General features: G+C 60.5%; 1 pseudogene across 1 annotated transcript; it reads right to left on the bottom strand.

Annotated features, from left to right (window-relative positions):
• Positions 1-4985: 4985 nt before the first annotated feature.
• Positions 4986-6595, bottom strand: LOC311530973 (HLA class II histocompatibility antigen, DR alpha chain-like; annotated as a pseudogene). The gene is made up of 3 exons (XR_014714586.1): positions 6341-6595; positions 5430-5711; positions 4986-5140 (listed from the first exon to the last, which is right to left on the bottom strand). The product of XR_014714586.1 is annotated as an HLA class II histocompatibility antigen, DR alpha chain-like (transcript).
• Between the last annotated feature and the right edge of the window lie 3612 nt (positions 6596-10207).

Here is a 10207-nt window from a genome sequence, read left to right on the forward strand (position 1 = left end):
GGACCCCCAGAGCTGGGGAGAGAACCCAGGAGTCCTGGCTCCCAGCCCCTCCCCCCACTGTAACCCACCAGACCCCCAGAGCTGGGGAGAGAACCCAGGAGTCCTGGCTCCCAGCCCCTCCCCCCACTGTAACCCACCAGACCCCCAGTGCTGGGGAGAGAACCCAGGAGTCCTGGCTCCAAGCCCCTCCCCCCACTGTAACCCACCAGACCCCCAGAGCTGGGGAGAGAACCCAGGAGTCCTGGCTCCCAGCCCCTCCCCCCACTGTAACCCACCAGACCCCCAGTGCTGGGGAGAGAACCCAGGAGTCCTGGCTCCCAGCCCCTCCCCGCACTGTAACCCACCAGACCCCCAGAGCTGGGGAGAGAACCCAGGAGTCCTGGCTCCCAGCCCCTCCCCCCACTGTAACCCACCAGACCCCCAGAGCTGGGGAGAGAACCCAGGAGTCCTGGCTCCCAGCCCCTCCCCCCACTGTAACCCACCAGACCCCCAGAGCTGGGGAGAGAACCCAGGAGTCCTGGCTCCCAGCCCCTCCCCCCACTGTAACCCACCAGACCCCCAGTGCTGGGGCTCAGGGGGCGACTGAACTCAGCTCCCTGCTGGGGAGGAGGAGCCGGACTGAGCCTGCGCGGGGGGGGGCTGGGGGATCCGCTGCCCCCTAACACCAGCCGGGCCCTCCGTCGTGTCCCCCCCTCCCCTCCCCTCCCCGCTGCACCGCTCAGCCTGCCCCAGCGCGGCCCGGCCCGGCCGGAATCTGCCGGAGACCGATGACGCTGCCCAGAGCCGCGTGCTGATTGGCTGGGAAAGGGGGGTTACTTGAGTTCAAGGCGAAGTGGAAGCTTCTGGGGAAAGCCCCTAGGGCTGGGAATTGGCGGGGGGGGGACACTGGGCCCGGGGGGGGATGGGACCACGCTCGCACCAGCCCTGCCATGGACACGGACCCCCGCCCCCGTGGAGATGCACCAAGAGCCATGGGGGGGCTAACCAGGGAGGGGGTGTTAGCCCGGGGGGGGGGGGACTGGGATGTGGAGGTTGAAGTAGGGGGCAGGGCTGGGGGCTAGCGCTGGGGGGAGGGCGAAGGTCAGGGCTCTCCTCACCCCAATGAGCCCCGGCCTCCAGCCCCCGGCCACGCTGCGCCCGGCCCAGCCTTCGGGCCAGCGCCCAGCCGGGTGAATCGGGGCCGGACTCCCCCGCAGTGGGGCCCGGGCCGGGAGCGACACCCGCCAGGAGCGGGCCCCCAGCACGGCTCCATAGAGAGCCAGGCCAGCAGGGACCATCGGATTGTCTGGCCTGTCCCACTGCAGCCCAGCCCAGGCCAGAGACCCACGGCCAGTCCCCGGTGCCTGGTCGGACCAAGGCATTTCAGCCCTTGGGGGACCGTGCTGATGTGGCCCCAGCCAAAGCCCAGGTGGGACCGAGGGGCCCCAAGGACCAACACCCCTGCAATGGCTGGGACCCGATCCCAGCCGGCGACCCACACCCCGCGCTACAGCAGAATGGGAAACTCCCCAAGGGCCCCTCCAGTCTGCCCTGGGGGGATTCCTTCCCTGCCCCCAATCTGGGGACCCCCAACATGTGAGCCAGACAGAGTCCCTGGAGCCACTCAGAGTATTCCCCACTCCCACCCCCGTGCAGTGCCCCGTCTCCAGCTGGGCCGAGTCCTGACGCTTCAGAGGAAAAGCCCCAGAGACATCTGGTCAACTGAGTCAAATCCCTTCCTGACCCCGCAGGTGACTGGCTGAAGCCCTGAAGCCTGAGGTTGGATGAGAGCCATTGTCTGAGTGTTACAGCATGCCAAGAACAACGCAGGCAACCCTATTCTCCTGTGACCTGTGAAGGGAGGAGACAAACGGGAACCCCAGATTCACAGACTCCAAGGCCAGAAGGGACCCACCCAGCCCAACCCCTCCCCATTACACGGGCTGTAGGGAGGCTGGACGAAAGCAAATCCTTTATGCAGAATCACCACCCACCTTCCCTGGGAGCTGTTCCAGTGTCAGTCACCACCCTCTGCTAGGAAATATTTGCACCTTATTTCAAACCGAGTTTTGTCTGTCTTCAGCTTCTAGCCATTGGCTCTTGTTCTGCCTCTGTCAGCAGGACTGAGAAGCCGCCCCACTCTCAGATCCGTCTGTGGGTCAGGACCTAGCCCCAGTGACCAGGCCCCTCAGCCTTTAGCCTCACCTCCTAGGGGTTGTTACCCGGCCCATGGACCTGGAGCGTTTTTCTGGCCCTCCTTTGAACTCGCTCCAGCATTTCTACATCCCTCTTCAAGTGTGGACCCCAGAGCTGGACACAGCAATCTCTGGCGGTCTCACCAATGCACCATACAGAGGCAGGGTCACGTCCCTGCTTCTACTCGATATTCCCGTGCTTATACATCCAAGGATCTCCTCAGCCCGCCTTCCACAGCCCTGCCCTGAAAACTCATGGTGAGGCAGGTGTCTGCCCTGACCCTGAGCCCGTCTCTGAGTCACAGCTTTCCAAGGCAGTCCCCACCCTGCAGGTACAAACTGCGTTCTTGGTGCCCAGATGGGCTGCCTCGCCTTGGGCTGTATTTACCCTCAGAGTGCTCCTCAGCTGGTTCCTCTGATCTTGGGTGTAAATTATCTGGGACTGTTGATGTGAAAGTGTCCGATTTTAGCAGACACCTCCTCCTTTGTTAGAGACGGTGAATGTTCTGGTCCATCCACAGCTCCCGCAGGGACGGACCCAGCCTCCTGCCTCACTCCAAACACAGACAGGAATAGCTGTGGGACATTTCTGCCTTCTCTGCATCTTTAATGTTTTACCATCTGCATCTAGTGATGGACCTATACCTGACTGAGGGTTATTTTAGTTCCTAATATGTTTTAAAATGTCTTTTTATTGTCCTTAACTCTGTTGGCCATTGAATCCTTTAGCTTCCCTTATCAATAGCCTGTATTGGTTGACTTGTAACATCTTTGTTTCCATGTACTTCCCCTTTTTATATTGATTGTTTAATATTTGATTGTTGTTCCCATATCTCCTTTCAAGCAGGATGGCTTCTTGCTGAGTCCAACTTTTTCCATGCCTGTAGAATCGTGGCTTGTGAGGGGTCTGTGAGCTGTCAGGGGGAGCCCTAGGGCCGGGGGGTCTGTGAGCCAGGGGATCCTTTTCCCAAGGGAAGGTTCATGAGCCCCTGGGTTGGGGGGTGTGAGATGAGGGGATCCCTCTCTCTGAGGGGAGGGGGGGTCCATGCAGGATTTTCTGAACTGGCCCAGCCATCCTATCTGGCTTTGCTGCCCTCAGGGCGTCTCTAGGCTGGGCTGCTCCCCATCCCCCGCACTGGGCCGGGGCCAGGGACTCTCCCAGGCTCGGTTCCCTGGCACGTGCTCCCAGGACCCAGGGCTTTGCTAGGGACTTTCCGTGCACCGGGTGTGGATCCAGCAGCACCAATCGCAGGCCCTGGGGCCGCTGGGTCACCGGTTGCCGGGTGAAAGTGCTGCAGCGAGAGCCGGGTCCGGGCTCTGCATGAGCCGTGCCTGCTAAATCCCCTACCCCAGGGGACAGGGCGCGCCCCGAGCTCGAGAAAGATCCCAGTCAGCTGGAGGGACAGCAGCCTCCCTGCGCCCTGGCACAGGGCAACCAGTGCCCTGCAGCCCTGTGACCCCTGACCTGCCGGACCCTCCTGAATCCCAGCCCCTCCCTCAGCCCCACCCCCCACCCCGGGTAACCCCTGATGACCCCTCCAGACCCTGTCCTGTGTGCTCCTGAATCCCCCGATCCCAGCTCCTCCCTCAGCACCTCACCCCTCACCTGGGTAACCCCTGACCCCTCCACACCCTATCCTGTGTGCCAGCCCCAAACTCCCTAGGGGAGTCCTAGCCCCAAACCCTAGACCCCACGCTGGGTAACCCCAGAACCTCACACGTCCCTGCCTGAGCCCAGCCCCTGCTACACCCTGTCCAGTGTGCCCCTGAGACCCACCCCCCAGGCAGCGCCCTGAGCCCCAGACCCTGCCGACCTCTGTCTCTGAATCCCCCCAGCCCCTGCGGGCACCGTGCCCTGCCCGCCCCACCACTGTTCAGTCTGCAGTTCTACCCATTGTTCTCCACCCCGCAGTGCTGCCTTGCAGCTCAGGGTCCTGCCCCCCGCCCCCGTTGGTATTTCCAGGGCTCTCTCCCTGTTGCTGTTAGTTCTGTAACCCCAGCCACGGCACAGGAGTGAGCTTTGCAGGGCAGTAATCGCCAGGAGTGCTCTGCTGGCCTCTCCTGAAGGTCGGTACCACATCCCTGGGGCCTCTTCCCTGCACCCCAGTCATGGAGCCAGAGCTGCCACGGCCAGAAGGGACCGTTCTGAGCATCTGGTCTGAGCACCTGCAAACACAGTCCAGAGAGTCACACCCAGGGATCCTGGCATCCAGCCCATGTCTGGTAGTCGAGCTAGAGCGGGTCTGTTAGAAAGAGACGTCCCAGCCTGATGTACAGACTCCAACTGCTGGCAAATCCATCACATCCCTGGGTCGGCCGTTCCAATGGTTAGTGCCCCTCACAGTTAAACGTGCGTCCCTTATTTCTAGTCTGAATTTGCCTCACTTCAGCTGCCAGCCATTGGTTCTTGCTCAGCTTTGGCCGTGAGATCAAAGAGCCCCCTGCTCGCAGATACCTCCTCCCCAGAACCCTTCCCTTGGAAAAACCACACAGCTGGGAAAGAGCCCCGGCTCCTTCCCGTGTTTATCTGAAAGGCAAAGAGGGTCAGTTACCAGGAGCCCTGGGCCCCAACGCGAGGCTCGCAGGTGTCGGGGCCACTCCCCAGCACCCCCATGGAGCCTTTCATTGACACAGTGGGGGCTGGCTGGGGAGGGGCACAGCCGGTGGGGGTCTCCCCAGGGGGTGCTGGGTGGGCCCAGGGTTATGGCTGGCTGGGGGGGCACCAAGGGTGTGTGTGGGGGGCTCTTAGTGGGTGCTGGGTGGGGGAGGGGCTGTGGGTGTGGCTGGGTGCCCTCCCCAGGCACCAGCTACTCACAAGGGGCCCCGCGGGTTGCGGGCGGCGTTCATCTTCATGCCCTTGATGATGAGGATGGTGCCCGCGACGATGCCAATGATGCCCACGGCCAGGCCCAGGGCGCACATCAGGGTCTCAGTGGTCTCGGGGACAGGAGTGGGCACCTGGACTTCTGGAGAGAGGGGGAGAGGGACAGGGCATGGAGTGAGGGGGGCTGTTCCCAATCTTCCCTCCCAGAGCTGGGATAGAACCCAGGTGTCCTGGCTCCCAGCCCCCCTGCTCTGACCCACTAGACACTGCTCCCCAACCAGAGCTGGGATAGAACCCAGGTGTCTGAGCACCCAGTTTTGCCCCCGCTCTGACCCACTAGTCCCCACTCCTATCCCAGAGCCAGGAGAGAACCCAAGCATCCTGGCTCCCAGCCCTGTGCTCAGCGGGGTCCCCGGGCACCCCAGCCTCACCCCGGGGCTTCGTGAAGGGCTCGGGCAGCCCCCAGTGCTCCACCCGGCAGTCGTAGAAGTCGCCCTGGCTGGGGAGGAAGGGCAGGTAGGAGAACTAATGGAAGGAGTTGTCCTGACGGGGGTAGAAGTCGGTCTCCAAGACGCCCCCCGTCACCTCCTGCCCGTTCTTCAGCCACGTCACACTGAGCACGGGTGGGGAGAACTTGTCCACGAAGCAGATCAGGATGTTGGGCTCCCCCAGCTCCACGGGGTCTTCGGGGAACACGGTCACCTCAGGGGGCACTGGGGAGACAGGGGTGAGTGGGTCCCATTGCCTGCGCCTGAGCCAGCCAGTCCCTGCCCTGGGGCTGGATCAGAGCCAGCACCCCCTAGAGGGGAAAGGTCCCGTGCCCCATTCCCTGCCCCCCTGAGCCAGCCAGTCCCTGGTGCTCACGCTCCAGCTCAGGGGTCTCTCCCCAGGACTGTGGGGGCGTCACCGGGGCCGTCCCAGCTCCCTGCCCTGACGGCTCATGGGGCACCAGGGGCCGGCGAGAGAATCCCTCAGGGGCAGGGCCTGGGGCTGGGCACGGGCAAGGAACAGCCCTTGGCAAAGAGATGCCCTGGGCCACCAGCCTGGAGGGTGTGAACTGCCCGGGACCCCTGCCCTGCACAGCCCTGGCCCGGCTGACTGGCTCCCCGGAGCCCTGCAGGGGCTGTGGGGGGAGCTGGGAGGAGACTCTCAATCTCTGGTGGGGTCTGGTATCAGGCCCGGGTGGGTGTGCGAGGAGGGGAAGGTAGGGGAGAGATGGGAGGGGTCTCTGCTCAGGAAGCTGGGGAGAGGGATCCGGGGAAGCGGGGAAGGGGCCAGACCCCTGGCAGGGAAGGTGGTGGGAGGGCTCAGGCCCCTGGTGGGGAAGGTGCCCCCCCCTTACCGTTCTGGGCCCGCGTGCGGTTCGACCTCTGGATCATGATCTCCATGTTCTTCTTCAGCACGGCAATGTTGCCCAGGGCGCCCTGCGCCTCGAAGCTGGTGAACTTGCCGAAGTCGGGCAGGCGCCAGACGGTCTCCTTCCTCTCCAGGTCCACGTGGAAGATCTCGTCCTGGTCGAACTCGAACATGAACTCCCCGGCCTCGCGCTGGGCCGGGTCCGTGCGCTGGTAGAAGGCCACCTGGGAGAGCATGTTCTCCGCTGCAGGGAGACGGGCGTCAGCACCGGCCACCTGGGGGGCTGATCCCCCGCCCGGGGGAGGGGGTCTCAGCGCTTCCCCCAACAGCGCAGCCCCCCAGCTCCCGGGCTGTGACATTCGCACGAGGACTCCCAGGCGTCGGGGGGGGAGGTGCAGGGACCCCTGGCATCACGCTGGGGCATGGGGTCAGCGTTGCCTGGGAGGGGACAGCACCCCTACTGTGCCCCCCCGCCGCTCATTTGTTTACCCCAGGGTCTCCCATCTAAGTAGTGGTCAGGCCTCTACCCACGTAGCCTGTGAAGGGAGACGGGACCCAGCCCAAAGCGGCTCCTGCGGGGAGTTGGGGGCTGCACCTCAAGGGCAGGGCTGTGTCATACCCAAACCACAGCGACTTCCCCACAATCCCTCTGCTGCCCCTGCACCAGCCTGCCCTCCCCACCCTTCCTGCCATGGGGGTGAGACCCTCCTCCCTGCAGCCCCCACCCCATCCAGATCAGCCGCCCCCTCCCGCAGTTGGGGATTGGTCCTGCTTTGAGCAGGGGGTTGGACTCGATGACGTCCTGAGGTCCCTTCCAATCCTGATCTTCTATGATTCTATGATCCTCCTCCTTGAAACCCCCACCCTGTTCAGAGCAGCACCCCATCTCCCTCCCTGCCCCCATCCCCTCCCCACTCTGGGGCTAGACCCTCCTCCCTGCAGCCCCCTCCATAAGAATGGCAGTACTGGGTCAGACCAAAGGTTCATCTCACCCAGTATCCTGTCTGCTGACAGTGGCCAATGCCAGGTGCCCCAGAGGGAATGAACAGAACAGGGAATCACCAAGTGATCCATCCCCTGTCGTCCATTCCCAGCTTCTGCCAAACAGAGGCCAGGGACACCATCCCTGCCCATCCGGGCTAATAGCCACTGATGGACCTGTCTTCCATGAAGTTATCTAGTTCTTTTTTGAACCCTGTTATAGTCTTGGCCTTCACAACATCCTCTGGCAAGGAGTTCCACAGGTTGACTGTGTGTCGTGTGACGAAATACTTCCTTTTGTTTGTTTTAAACCTGCTGCCAATTCATTTCATTGGGTGACCCCTAGTTCTTGTGTTATGAGAAGGAGTAAATAACACTTCCTTATCTACTTTCTCCACACCTGTCAGGATTTTATAGACCTTAGATGTCTCTTTTCCAAGCTGAAAAGTCCCATTTATTAAAAAAAGTCTTATTAACCGCTCCTCATAGTGAAGCTGTTCCATACTCCTAGTCATTTCAGTTGCCCTTTTCTGAACCTTTTCCAATTCCAATAGATCTTTTGTGAGATGGGGCGACGAGATCTGCACGCAGTATTCAAGATGTGGGCGAACCATGGACTTATATAGCGGCAATAGAATATTTTCTGTCTTATTATCTATCCCTTGCCTAATGGTTCCTAACCTTCTGTTTGCTTTTTTGGCTGCCGCTGCACATTGAGTGGATGTTTTCAGAGAACTCTCCACAATGACTCCAAGATCTTTCTTGAGTAGTAACAGCTAATTCAGACTCCATCATTTTGTATGTATAGTTGGGATGATGTTTTCCAATGTTCATTGCTTTGCATTTATCAATATTGAATTTCATCTGCCAGTTTGTTGTCCAATCACCCAGTTTTGTGAGACCCCTTTGTAACTCTACACAGTCTGCTTTGGACTTAGCTATCTTGAGTAGTTTTGTATCATCTGCAAATTTCACCCCCTCCCTGTTTACTCCTTTTCCCAGATCATTTATGACTATGTTGACTAGGACTGGGCCCAGTACAGACCCCTGGGGGACACCACTATTTACCTCTCTCCATTCTGAAAACTGACTGTTTATTCCTACCCTTTGTTTCCTGTCTTTTAATCAATTACTGATCCAGGAGAGGACCTTCCCTCTTATCCCATGACATGCTTAAGAGCCTTTGGTGAGGGACCTTATCAAAGGCTTTTGGAAACTCTAAGTAAACTATATCCACTGGATCCCCCTTGTCCACATGCTTGTTACACCCAAAGCATTATACTAGATTGGTGAGGCATGATTTCCCTTTACAAAAGCTGTGTTGACCCTTCCCCAACAAACTGTGTTCATCTCTGTGTCTGATAATTTTGTTCTTTATACTATAGTTTCGACTAGTTTGCCTGGTACTGAAGTTTAAGAGACCCTCCTCCCTGCAGCCCCCACCCCAAACACCCCAGGACCAAAGCTCAGTGCGTGGGCTCAGCATCTGCGTCCAGCACCTCCTGCTGCCCGGAGCCAGCTGTGCAGGGAAAGCCCTGGAGGGCGCCAATCAACCGCTGGGGCTGGAAATCGGGATGGTACAAACCGGCTGCACTTGGCCCAGGGGTGGGTTTGGAGTGACTGGAGCAGGCAGCTGAAGAGCCAAACCTGGTGCCCCTAGATGGGAAAGGGCCTGTGTCCCATTCCCTGCCCCCTTGAGCCAGCCACCCCCCCGCCCCGGGGACTGCACAGACCCCAGCTGGGATCGGAGCCGTGTTGTGCCGGGCGCTGTCCAGACACATGACAAGACAACAGGGAGGTCGCCAGCCCCATGTCAGAGCTGGGAACGGAGCCCCAGACAGGGAGGGATTTACCCCAGTGCACACAGCACAATAGTGCCAAAAGGGGGAACTGAACCCAGGAGTCCTGGCTCTCAGCCCCTCCCCCCACTGTAACCCACCAGACGCCTCGAGCTGGGGAAGAGAACCCAGGAGTCCTGGCTCCCAGTTCCCCATGTACTGGGCCCCGCTGGCTGTCCTGGGGTGAGCTGGCTGCTGGGGAAGGGCTGGGTCGGGGGGGGCTCAGACTCAGGACCGAGGCCTGGGGGGCAGCTCGGACTGTGGTGCCCCTCCCCCACTCCGGATCCTGATTTCAGGCTTTGTGCAAAAATCCCCTGAGGTCAGAGGGCGGCTGAACTCCGCTCCCTGCCGGTGGAGGGGGGGCTGTACTGAGCCTGCGGGCGGGGGGGCAGCCGCTGACCCCCTCCCCCCTTCCCTCCAGCAGCACCTCTCAGCTCCACCAGCCGCAGCTCAGCCCTGCCAGCCGGGATCTGCCGGAGACCGATGACGCTGCCCGGAGCCGTGCGTTGATTGGCCGGGGTTTGGGGGGATTACTTGAGTTCAAGGTGAAGTGGAAGCTTTCTGGGAAAAGCCCCGAGGGCTGGGTGGGAGGGGAGAACCGACACTCACACCAGCCCTGCCCAGGGACATGGGACCGCCCCCCGGAGATGCACCGAGAGCCATGGAGGGGGGGGTTAACCTGAGGAGGGGGAGGCTGGGCTGTGGGACCCAGCAGCCCCAGGGCACACAGGGGCAGAGGGGCTGGGGTGGGGCCAGCTGCCAGCACAGGTGTGACAGGGGTCAGAGTCAGGTTGAATTAGGATTTTAAAATGTCATCTTATTGTCCTTAACCCTGTTGGCCACTGAATCCTTTAGCTTCCCTTATCCGTCGCCTGTATTTGTTTACTTGTAACTTATATTTGTTGCCATTTACTTCCCCTTTTTCCATCCTTTGCATGTTGATTTTTTAATGTTTGATCATTGTTTCCACATCTCCTTTTAACCAGGATGGCTTCTTGCCCGGCACAACTTTTTCTGTGTCTGTGGAATCTGTG

Source organism: Lepidochelys olivacea, assembly GCF_965140295.1.
Source record: "Lepidochelys olivacea isolate rLepOli2 genome assembly, chromosome: 14".
NCBI lineage: Eukaryota > Metazoa > Chordata > Testudines > Cheloniidae > Lepidochelys > Lepidochelys olivacea.